This window comes from Triticum urartu, chromosome 4A (assembly GCF_056163025.1).
Source record: "Triticum urartu cultivar PI428250 chromosome 4A, HENAU_Tu73, whole genome shotgun sequence".
NCBI lineage: Eukaryota > Viridiplantae > Streptophyta > Magnoliopsida > Poales > Poaceae > Triticum > Triticum urartu.
In genome coordinates this window covers 408,078,874-408,091,760 of record NC_141876.1, presented here as the reverse complement: position 1 = coordinate 408,091,760, position 12,887 = coordinate 408,078,874, and the positions used below count along the sequence as shown (strand labels likewise).

At 45.8% G+C, this 12,887-nt stretch overlaps 1 pseudogene across 1 annotated transcript; it reads right to left on the bottom strand.

Moving 5' to 3' along the window:
- Nucleotides 1-4,732: 4,732 nt before the first annotated feature.
- Nucleotides 4,733-12,080, bottom strand: LOC125554779 (uncharacterized; annotated as a pseudogene). Its single transcript, XR_015601286.1, has 5 exons — nucleotides 11,631-12,080; nucleotides 10,430-10,766; nucleotides 7,930-9,898; nucleotides 7,395-7,601; nucleotides 4,733-5,321 (listed from the first exon to the last, which is right to left on the bottom strand). The product of XR_015601286.1 is annotated as an uncharacterized LOC125554779 (transcript).
- Between the last annotated feature and the right edge of the window lie 807 nt (nucleotides 12,081-12,887).

The window sequence follows — 12,887 nt, the reverse complement described above, 5'->3', positions numbered from 1 at the left end:
TTGCAGCGCATTTCCTGTTGCCTACCTTGCTACTAATTGAGTCTCTTGCAATTTGTTTGACTGAAATGTGAAATAGAGAAGTTGGCTTTGAATATAGCTTACACTTTGGCAGTACATTTCCATGTGTTACAACATCATTCGATGCTTCCGTTGTTTGGCTCCTGACCACCAGGCTGCCTCTTGCTGTGGTGACCCGATCAGATGGCTCGCCTGCCTCTGGGCACCGCGAACAGGACTGTCGCCTTTGCCATCCCACCAGCAGAGCTCTTAGTCACTGCACGCGCCCCTCCGGACTGGTCATGCCCTTCCGTGGAGACATTCTGGGGCTGCCCTTGTTGAACGCCCAAGCTCCTGTTCTTGATGCTGCCAGTAAAGGTTGTGCTGGGCACGACAGTTGCAAGGTCTCCAGACACTCTGTGTTCATCGCTTGGTGCTGAGCTGCAAGGCATGTTGGACACGGCTCTCCTCCCTCTGCGCATGCTAGAGGACTATTTGTGCTCGTGGTTGGCACGTGCGACCATCCTATTGGAGTTTGCAGATGTGTCCGATGGTGAGAGGAGGACAGGAGGTTGAGCACAGGCTCCCAGGGACCTTGCTCATCAGACAGCATCGTTGATGGCCCATTGCAGGCGATGCAAGCGCTGCTGGTGGCAGAAGATGGGTATCAAGGTGTTGTGGGCAACTTCCACTGTGTTCGGTTGAGGTCATCAGAGTTAGTTGAAGCTTATGGAGCCCAAGTTGGTCTCCATTGGCAAGGTGGCTGCTGAGTTCAACCTTGCTACTTCTGGTTCTGATGATGTGTTGGCTGTTAAAAAGGGTGCCACGTTGACCAGAGGGGACGATGCCACTGTTCATGCCCCCTCGAAGCTGATCAAAGGTCTGCTTATCATGCCTTCGATCACCCAAGGTTTGAGCCGCCTTGTCAATGAGAGTAAAGTCAAGAATGTCAACCAGGGGATTAATGTCTCCTTGGGAAATGTGACAACCTTGCAAGATGTTAGTCTCAAGGATGTGTTTCTCGCTCAGGTATTTTTTTCTTTATTTTGGGAGTAGTCCGCTTGAGATTTGTGTTGTGTGATGCGCGGTGGTGGGCGTCTTCTGGGTGTTTGTCATGTAGCCGGCGAGAGTGGGCGTGGCCATGGTGTCTCGTGATGTCAATGGGATTCCCTGTTTGTATTGGTTTTCGTCCACTTTTTCATAATTAACTGGACAACCATCTTCTTCTTGATTAATAAAAAAGCTTTTGGCTCGCTTAAACAAAAGTGACAAATATTCTTCTGCAAAATACTCCCTCTGTTCCTAAATATTTGTCTCTCTAGTGATTTCAACAAGTGACTATATACGAAGCTAAATGAGTGAATTTACACTCTAAAATATGTCTATATACATCCGTATGTGGTAGTCCATTTGAAACTCTAGAAAGACAAATATTTAAGAATGAAGGGAGTATAATGCAATTCAGCGTTATGTAATTCTGCCACATCTAATTTAATTTTTGTTTACCTAGTTATGACTGACTTGCATAATATTTGGTTTAGATCTTCGTTGTTGTTAGCACTACCTAGAAGCGTTGTTGTCTAAGCAGTTGTCTCTGAGAAAAAGCTATAGGAACTCTGACTTGAGAAATGCTAACGATTCATACGGGATTGAATTTACCGACGATCGTGGTAAATCATGGTTTGGTATTTAGGGGAAGAGGAGGGTCCACCCCTAAAAACCAGGGAGATGATTAGTTGTAGATGGATCCGTGATAAATGAAGTTATCATTGTATTATTCAATTATTGTCAAAGTTACCACTATGTTGGTATCAAAGTTACCATGTGGCAAAGCACATGAAGTTTGGAAGCTTCTAGGGGTCTATGGTATCATAAAAAAGGCATGCTAGGTCGATTTATGAGGCGACATACCATGATATTCAAGCCTTGGGTTGCCCAGACTAAGAGAAACAAGGCTACAACAAGGTAGTATTTGTGGTATGAGTGTAGGAAACTTACTCATGGAGAACAACCCTAAGTGCTTCGCAAATTAATTTTGCGGTAAGAGGGTTGGCGGCAAATTATGTTATTGCATGCAAGCCTAAGGCAAAGGTTCGAACTCGTCTCGCACTCGGGGCTGTAGGACTGACCTCGTCCCCCTCATGGTGCTGCAGGACCGAACACGCCTCGCACTCGGGGCTGCAGGACGGGTCGATGTATGCCAGTGTTGGCCGGCCTACTGGGTCTCGATGCTGGGGACGCCCAGGGGTGCGAAAGGTGGGACCTTTCCGCTCGTCTCTTTGGTTGGGGTAGCGGTGGGTCTCGGGTGAGGTGGTGTCAAGGTCTTGGATGCCGAGACGGCGGCCCTGGTGGCAGTAGCGCGGTGCTCTTGGGCAGAGCCTGTGGCTTGCTGCTGCCTGGTGGCCATGGCCATGTGGGCGGCGTGGTAGCTGGGGTGTGGCGTTCGGTGGCGGCGAGTGTTGGTCGAGGTGAAAACTTGTTCTATCTTCGGACGGACCGGCGGCGGCGAAACTCGTTCCCTTCTTGAAGGCGTCGTCATGGCTCTCACCGCCCGTCGTGCGGCTCCAGGGGAAACTCCGATCCTTGGATCGGGCGGTGGCAGCGCTCCAGTGTCATATCCTTCCTGAAGGTGTCGTCTTGGAGTCCACAGTTCGTCGTATGCGGCTTCATCTCTTCGTGGCGGTAGTGCTAGGGTGTTGTTGTTGCGTTCAACGCCTATGTATCCTGCCTTGGGTGTACGTGTGTGGTGGTGGCGTGCGTTTATACCGGGTGATGTTGATTTTGCTTTATATATAAAGCAGGGCGAAAGCCTTTTTGGATAAAGGTTCGAACTGTTGGATGGGCAAAGCCATGGGCAGGTTACATGAAGTTAAATGCTGATGATGGGTTCGCTTATGATTTGCTAGAAGGGACTCTAGGTGCCATCCTCCAGGACCATAACGGCAAGTTCATACTTGCAACAAATGAAAAAGTGGACATCTGCTTTGATTCCTTCACAACAGAGGTGATAATGGTGAGATTTGGTATGGACCTTGCACGAACTGTTGGTTGTAGCAAGATTGATATTACATCCGATAGTGCAGAGGTCATTTTGGCTTTGCAAGAGGGCATCTCTTGTTCAATAGCTAGTGCCATCTTTGATGATTGTTTCTACATGTCATTAGGTTTTCATCATGTTATTTATGATCACAATAATAGAGAGGGAAATCAGGTAGCTCAAGAACTAGCTAGGTTAGCTAGGTTCTCCCCTCCTAGAGGCGGTGGTATCCATGATTGTAATCGATGCAACAATTCTTATAAATGAATAAAGGAGGAGACAATTATTAAAAAAAAGTTACCATGTGGCAACTTTGATATCAACACAATGACAACTTCATTACCTCTAGATGACAACTTTTAAGATGGATTTGTTACCACCCCACAATAAGGAAAGTTACTAGGTGACAATTTTAATACCAATATCATCACAATTTTATTAATTACTAGGTGGCAATTTTTAAGATGATTTTTTGGGTCGAAATCTACACATATGTGATCTAGTATCAAACCTCTCGTCGAGACAAAGCCAACGGTGAAGACGGTTAGTAAAACCGAATATGGCATTTGGGAGTTAAACAATTTTAGAGTTTGTCCATCAAAAAAATGGTTGTTGTATAACCTTAGACACATGTCAAGGTCCAGAAGAAAATACATCCATTAGTGAATGACATCGGTTCATCACACCACAAACACATGTTCGATTTAGAGAGGATTGAGAGGGATTCAATCGTCTACAAGCCCCCCCTCCCCTCTCCCCAATCCCCAATCACCTCAAATCCTCTCCAATCCCCTTGGAAGGGGTTTAACCGAACAAGATCCTAATGATGTGCAACTCCTATGCATGATAGGTGTGGACGTGCCCCCTCACGTGTGTTATAAGCTTAGGGGTAGCTCTACTACTTTTGTATTGATGATGTAACTGTGGCGGGTGGAATCATGCTACCTTCAAACCTTTAGTTTCTATCATGCCGTCGTGTATGGTTTTGAATGATGGCTGCAAACCCTCTGGGATAGATCATTAGCTGCAATATTTGTGGTTTTAACCTTGGCCACAAGCATTCATGAGGACTTGAATCAGCATGGTGGGTTATACATCCATGCACACTAAAAGAGTGTGAATTTATTTTGCCTCTGATCATAATTATGCGATGTTTGTTAGACCTCTTCCAATGCATTGGTACTAAAGTGAGGTGCTAAGTGCATTAAAATGCTTAGCAACTAATATCTCCAATGCACCGGTGCTTAGCTTTTGTAGCTAGACCTCCTTTATTTAATTGTTTAGTGACAAAACTCCTTTATGTATTGGTTGGTAGTCTTTTTGTATAGGTTCTTGTGCTTAGCATTGGTTCTTCTTGGGGTCACTGTAATACTCTCTCTCCTCTTCAATTGCTTTGCCACATCAATTTTTTTTGCATATGTGGCACCCTTAGCACCTGTCCATCATGGAGCACTGGGAAGGGCCTTATATCATCTCACTGACATTGAACTCATCTACATGCTTTTTTTGTACATATCAGTAATGAACAAGTAATGGACCGTTATGTGTTTTAAGCCTGCTTGTTTAAAAAAAACTGCATATGAAAAAGATCTGACTACTCCTTTTCAACAAACAATTAGATTTAGACAAAGTGCAGTATCACAAAACTAAACGAGGGTAGCAACACAGGTTGCATCGTCAAAGTGCAAACAAGAAGGATAGACCATTATCCAACTGCTAATATAGTGAACTATGTTTAAAGAGGGATAGAGGATGTGAACTATGTTTCTAAAAGAAGGGACAGGAGGAAAAAGCCATTTGAGAATCCAGCCTGAGCTTCTATGTTTCTAAAAGTAGAGACAGAAGGAAAAGGCCATTTTAGAATCCAGCCCGAGTTTCTATGTTTCTAAAAGAATAGACAGAAGGAAAAGGCCATTTGAGAATCCAGACAGAAGGATGTGAATTACGCAAATTTACTCCATGTCAAACTGTTTCATTGACGAGGACTGCAGATGATGTCGAGTGGCCTATCGATGCTGTCCTGTAATATGGAAATCTCACCCTCACGCAGCAGTATCTCGCCTTCCTTCAGCTGTATGTCTTTGTCGAGCGATTTGATTTTCTGCTTTAATGAGGCAACATCGTTTTGCAGCACGCTAACAGTTTTCCGCAAATGCTTTGTTTCCTGCCACAAGGCATCCCTTTCATCACTTACTGATTTAAGGGTGCACCGGAGAGTGGTCAACTCCTTTGCAGATTCCTGAAAATCCTGTTGCATCTGGTTAATGCTCTCGTCTTTCTTCAAAACCTGCAAGTTGCAACCAAATATAATGTTAGTGACATGCACATGCATAATGAGATGCTCAATAAATGGGAATTTGGGACGCAGTTCTAAATATGGATCTGCTGCAGCTTTAGAATTTTGTGCATTCTTGACCAGAGGATAGAAGCACTTGCTTTCTGCTCATTCATTAACTGAAGCAACAAACAAGATTTGTTAAGAAGTATGTACATAAAGCAATAGCTGAGACCAACTTCAGAGGGATTAGAGCAGAGTGTAGCTCTAAAACATTTTACCATTCATCGTTAGAGATAATACATGACAAGTATGGGTTTGCTAAAGTTATGAATAGCTACACCACCGCCAGCTGAATTTGGATCTTTTTTTTGTGCAATGAGGCAAAAGATTTGCCATTTTCATTGAATACGATGAAGAGAGTTGCCCGGTTAATTAGAGGAAACCGGGCGAAAACCTAGATACAAACCCCCAAGGGGCAAATGCGGACGACCTGGCCGCAACAACACCAAACAGTCAACCGCAGCGTCGATGACATGGCAGCTCCGATTTTGCTGATGAGCTTCACAAAAGAAAGTTGCTAGCCTCGCACCGACCTAGTCCAGCGCAACATCCGGAGAGCACCGCACGCTGAAAACCGTTCTCATGGAGTCATCGTTGCCGCAGCGGCCCTGCCGCCCGCAGCTCTGACTTCTCTGTCATAGCCAGAAACCAGCATGGGCACACCCATTGGCGCACCGGACCTTCGACATCAAAAGGACAAGCAGCGACTCAGCTTTTCTCACCACCATTGTCGTTGCCATAGGCGTCGCAACGCCACACCAACCTCATCGCCGGTCGGGCACCTGCCGACCGCGATGTCGTGCACGTCCAGCCTGTAGGAAGCACAAAAGGGATCAAGATCTCCAAGATGGCGCCCCCAGGAAGGAAAACGACGTTGGAGATGACACCGCCGTCTGATCCAACCAAGATCCTGACTTTAGCCCGGAGATCTTGACCCGAGAGTTGAAGATGCACAAATCACCACAGAAGAGATGAGCCTCTCTCCACCAACAACACCGCAGCCGCCGCGTCGCCCGCGCGAACTCCACGGCTGCCGACACATCAACCACCGTCCCGGGGCCGCCGCCCCGGAGTCCAACATCGCCACGCCAGGCCCGGGGACAAGAGGTCACCCCGCTGCACTATAGTCACCGCACCACACGAAGACAAGACCGTAGCAAGAAACCACCGCTGGCCGGCCGAATTCAACCACACCTGGCCAGATCCGGCAGCGGCCACCCCTCCCGTCGACCACAAAGGCCCCGCGCCGCCACACCGAGCGGAGCAGGAGGCCAAGTCGGAGAGCCGCCAGCATCGAGATACAGAGCGCCACGCCCACTCACTCTGACCCACTCCCATGAGGGAGACCGGAGCGTCACCAGGCCCAACCGCCGCGCCGCCCCCGCAGCCACAGCGGCCGCCCATCTGCCGCCACGAAGCTGGGGCCGCGCCGCCTAGGATCCAGCACTCCGACCGTGCCTTCACGGGATGGGGGAGCCCCGCCGCCGCCGTCCGCTGCGCGGGCTTAGCCCGGCCGTGTCATTCGGCGGCGGCGAGGGGGTGGAGAGGAGGAAAAGAATTATATGAGACCGGGTCTCACGGGCTAGCATGTGAGACCCATCCTGATGGATGACACGTGGCATTTACAAATCACAAAGCATCTACCCCACCCCTCACTTGAAATCAGAGGGGGGGAGATTAGATGCTTTACGATTTGTGAATGCCACATGTCATCCATCAGGGTGGGTCTCACCTGCTAGCCCGTGAGACCTGGTCTCATATAATTTTTTTCCTAGAGAGGAGGGGTGGTGAGCAGGAGGGGGGGGGGGGGCTGTGGTCTATTGAATTTGGATGTTATTCTACGCCACTCAAGATATGAGCCAACTTAATCTCGGTAATAGCTTTTTAATGGAAAATCTCAGTAATGGCTTAATAGTGCCACGGATAGCAAACATGCATGTCATCCTTTTTGGTATCTGAATATGCACGTGGACCTTGCACAAATAACTTATGAACAAACAACATTAGCAGATGTATGGTTACCTGAAGTTCAAAGTGCTTGAACTTGTGGGTTGCACGACATAATTCATCCTGAGCTCTACGGATCTCATTTTCCATGGCATCTTGGGTCCGGACAAAAGATGCTACATCTGCCTGCAATTGTTCAATGTCCAGTTCCCTTGACAATAGCTTCTCCTTCAATACTCTGTTGAGTAAAGCTTCTTCTTTCAGCTTAATTTCGAAGTCATCCTACATCGCCGAAAACAAAATAAGAAAGCTTGGTTAGATTTCTGCTTCTGCTACTAGCTTCAGCTGGCCATGCCAACATAAATATAATTCGGTATTTTAATGTTATAGAGTACTTCTTTCAGTAACTTGGCTTCATAATATATTTGTAATTTTGTATTATATAAATTAACATATTTTTCTTGAGCACATTTCATGGTAACACAAATTTTACTATATAAGTTCTAAAAGAATGTTGCTAGCTTCATGTTATTCTCGAATGCAAAATGATAAACCACTGAACAACATACACTTTACTCAAGTACAACAATATACAGAGCAGATTTCATACCCTATATAATGTATCATGTCTCACAGGAACACCCACTGTGTTGTCTTCTTCGTTGTGCTTTTCAACCAACACGGACTTAACTTTTCTCAGGCTAAGGGCTAAATTATCCATTCCTTGTCTTATGTTCTGGTACTTCAAAGTGTATTCAATGGCTGCTAGTGCATCAATACTGCCAATATTCTCACTCTTGGATTTCATGACGTCCAACAACTTGCCACAAAGACAACTACTATCTTCAAGTAATGATAAGCCTTGCATCTGCAAGTTGTCCACTCTAGCGTGAAGTTCGAGGTCAAGACGAAGCGTGGATAAACTTAATCCATTCCCACTACTTTCTAGACGATTTAAAATCCCTATGTTCTCTTGCTGAAGAGACTCTACTTCAAGGTTACAGGACTGAATTTCTTTTCTCAGCTTTTGCTCAACTCCAGCAAGTCTCAAAAGTTCCATTTGCGTCCTTGTGATGCTTTCACTACTTCCGGCGGATCTCTTTTCTAATTCAGCACTAAATCCTTGTCTCAGCCCATTTATTGTTTTCTCCTGCTCATTAGATTCCCTTTGTAATCTTGCAATCACCTTGTGTAGTGCCCTACTGTTATCTTCCTTGGATTTTAAGCATTCTTGGATTTGGTCCCTTTCTTCTGCAGCTTTTGTAAAGCTATCATGCAACTCTACTGAGGATCTGTAAAGACTGGTGTGCTCACCTTTAACTTTCTCCAGCTCATTATTCAGTTGTTTGTTTTGCAGTTCCAAACTTGTAATCCTGTTAGAAACCTCAACTCGATTTGATTCAAGCAAATTAACTTCTCTCTGAAATGACACATTCTGCTCTGCTAGCTCCATTACTCTATCCCGTAGTCTCTGTTCTTCGGCTTGAAATCTTGCTAGCCTGGCTGACCAATCATTTGACCTTCTATCAAGCTCCCGTTCCAAGGTAGTTTGCACATCAGTCTTCTCATTCTCCAGCCTTCTAGTTCTAGAGTCTAATTCTACCCTAGACCGGTTATATTGTTCTTTGGCTGCAAACCTTTCTGTAAGACGCGCCTTAATCTGTGAAGATAGTTCGAGCGCCAGTTGCTTTCTATCTTCAATCAAGCTGAGAACCAGCTGCATAATGTCAGTTGAGTTCAATCTCTTATCCCTGAGCATGTTAAGCTCGCTCATTTCTTCAGAAGGAACCATAAAGCATGCATCCAATTCTTTAGTTCTTCTAAGCAACTTATCATCAGTGTCTTGTTCCAAGTTCTTGTCATGAAAACCACAAGACCCATCATGATGATAAGTATCGGCAGCAGAGCATCTTGAGGTTGCCCCGAAAAGAGGATTCACTGAAAATCCATAGAAGCATTGAGGTTGTAGATCTCGTGAGTCCTCGTAGATATCTTCCAGTGTAGTCACGCTATGTGATTTGCACTCCTCTGAGTGAGAAAAATTATCAGAAGATCCTTCAAATAGACTAGTGTCATTTCCATCTGAATGACACATAGATCCCACCTTCAAGGTGCCCATTGCCTCTTCCTGAGCAAGTTGATGGTGGTAGGTTAGGGGTAAAGTTCCATCCTCCAAATCTTGCAAAGTCTTGTCTATGTTTGAGTAGTTCTCATATATTTCTTTGCAAGATTTTGGTGAAGATGGAGCTGTAGAATGAGGTCGAGGTGGTCTTCCACATCCCGAATGAGGAGCTGCAGTTCTGACGGGGAATTTCTGCTTATGTTTCTCATTTAATATGTTTGCTTCTTGCTCCCCATCAATGTACAGATCTACCACTCCATTTTTGTCCAGTAAATTGGTCAACCTGGCAGGTCTGCATTTCAATGCAACAGGAGAGCTAAGAGGAGAGTGTCCTGTTGATGAGCATGAGTAGCATCTTGAACGTGGTGAATCAGTTTCCTGTACGCCATGTGCTTTTGGAACCTTTATCATGCATTCCTCTACATTAGGATGTCTTTCTGGTGACCATGTGTAGCACCTGCAGACAGTAACCTCTATCATTAACATTTTCTACAAAACATGCTCCAAAGAATAACATTCAGGTTTTATTCAAGTATAACGCGCACAATTATGTCATGGCTATAAGTAACAGAGATCGTCTACAACAATGTTATGGTATGTCCAACGGGAATTTAATTCAAAGAATGAGCTGGTGGCTGCAGATTATGACAATGCTAACTGTGGTATTTCTGTAGAGAAAATTCTCAAGACGTTTCTTGAAAAAAAAATCTCAAGAGGGGCATGTTAGTGGTTCACATGAGCAATCGTTTGGTGTGTTAAAGATGAACTTCCAATTGAACCTAAACTTTGCTACAGTACAACTTATGACACACAGCCGCTAGCATCTACTCCTATACTATCAGATTTCAATTTGCTTTTGATTACATTGAATTGGAAGTACAACATTATACCACTTATAATTATATTGCTAGCATTTGATCGATGGCGTTTCCAAATTGTTTGCGAATAGGGAGTGGCAATTGATGTTGGTGCAGTTCGACCCACTTACTCAATATCAGAAACATGACGAGGCACGTCAGAACTATTAAACCATGGGATATCGCCTGAAAATCTCATTGCCCTTTCATCCAAGGAACGATCAATTGCCGAGGATGCGAACGACAGGCATCTCCTGAGCTGCGGATTGGGCGATTCCTTGCTCCTCAAATTTCCATTCCTCCTTGACCTGAGTGCCCTAGTATCAGGGGAATGGGACGCACCATTAGTCCCACCCTCATCCAATTTGCTTTCACTCCTTTTATCATGCGCTGGAGCTGGTTTGTCGGCATTGCTTGTGAACGAGCGGAATGGAAAGAACCTTCTCATCTCCTGAAATGTCCAGTAATCTGCTGCATGGGGCAATGTTACGGCCCAAAAAGATAATAGATTGTACCGAAACATAGCAATGATGATGATAATAGTAAAAGCTTGGATCATAGCTGTTCGAAATGATTTGCAAGCTGAGTGGTGCATTAGATAAGTCAACATGACTGCCAATTAAACTGTATTAAAAACTGGATGGGCACAAATCTAGGAGAAAGCAAACGAATCACAATTTTTTTTAAAAAAAATGGAAACGTCCCCCCACTGGTAAATTTTGGTTTAGAAAATCCTTCAAACAGGTTCCAGGCAGAGATTTTGATGGGCAAGGAAACACAAAAATGTATACACAAGAACCGGGAGAGAATAACAGAACCGAAAGTAGCCTTGACAAATTTGAGACTGACTAAACTTAGCGGCAAACTGAACATAAAACCTGGTCTCGAAATTTTGTTCAAGGAAAGCTAGAAGCCAAAATTGCAAGTGACGGTCTTCTTGGACTGTATGGTTTGGTTCATATTAGCTCATCAAAATCGGGCGGCAAAGCCTTCCGTCCAAAAAATTTGGTAGTTCGCCAATCGCCGGACACTGCATTTTTCTGTGTGCTAGGATCAAAACAAGGACATGAGATCATGGAGTATTATACTAACGTCCAGTCAAGTCACTCGCTCTGCATCCGTACAAGTAATCATGCCACCAGATCCGCAGCAGTTCAACACCAAACAGTATAAATTGAACAAATCAATTCAATAAGCAATAACCACTGAACAGCAAACAGACATTGAGAACAGCCAATGACAACGGAAAGTTACAGTGCACGGCTGCGTTTGTGGTGGAAATTCGGTAATCATATTGAAATAAGTACTAAGCATGGTGGACTCGACACCTACCTGAGAGAGAGGTTGAGGATTTTTCCTATTTCGGGAGGCCGGCCGCCGTAGCGGAGCGCAGCTGCGGAGGCGGTCGGGTACGGGAGGATCGGACCGGGCAACCGGAGTAAAAACAGGTCGCAGAGGTGCCGCCGGGGAGGTACGGGGCCGGTGGATGCGGAGCGCGGCCACGTTGTCGCCGTCCACCGGAGAAGAGCAGCAGAGCACACGAGACGAGTGCGCTAGCCTAGCAACCGTCGGGATGGTGGGATTGGACTGGCAATGAATCGTAGTAATTGCAAAATTGCATTAGTCCGGTTTCGAAGTGAAGAATGGGAGAGGAGAATCCTGTGGGGAGGCGGAATTTTAGGGATTTGAAACGGGGGAGCGGAGGCCGGAGGTGGAAATCGTGGGGGGTCGGCGGCGGCCAAAATCCGAAGTTGTGGCGCCGTGGTGGGGCTCGCGGAAGAAGGCCGTTGGCCGTTTGGTCTGCTGCTTTATCTGGGCCCCGGATTTAAAACGGTAAGTCGATCACCGCCGCTCATCCGGCGACACTTTTTTTTGAAGGAACATGGCAGTAGTTCTGCTTTTTCATATTAGAAGAGGGAAAGGAACCAAGGTTCCAGGTATTGTTCAGAGCGGCCAAAGCCTACACTCACACTCTTAAAGAAAAATACAACTCTTGAAACCAAAAGAAAAGGAAATAAAGGCGCTAAACAGTAGCCTCCTTGAACATTGCTATTTCATCTCTAGCCATAGCAGCAACAGTCTCGGGGGAGCATCTCTTCCCTTCAAAAGTCTGCCTATTTCTCTCTTTCCAAAGATTCCAAGCGACGTATACAGCCGAGGTGATCTGCATGCGCCTAGTTGGATTGCTGCGCAGCTTCCAGACCTTCCTCAACCAGCCCTTGATCGTCATTGAGGTTGGGGTCACTTTACAGGAAGGAAAACCAAACCTCCCGGGCAAAAAGGCAAGTCAAAGTAAGATGAGAAGCCGACTCGATGATCTGATCGCAGAACGTGCACTTCTCGTTGTGTGGCCATCCCCTCGTCGCAAGCCGATCCGCTGTCCAGATTTTGTTTTGGAGTAGTAACCAAAGGTGAAATTTGATCTTCGGCTCGGCCTTGCTCTTCCAAACAGCGTGTAGTTGCGGTTCCGCAATGCTGCCCAAGAACTAAGCCTTGTAGGCGGAGGCAGCGGAGTAGCAGCCGTCAGCAGAGAACTTCCACCGAATAGAATCTGGGATATCCGAGAGCACAATGGGTTGGAGCATCTCC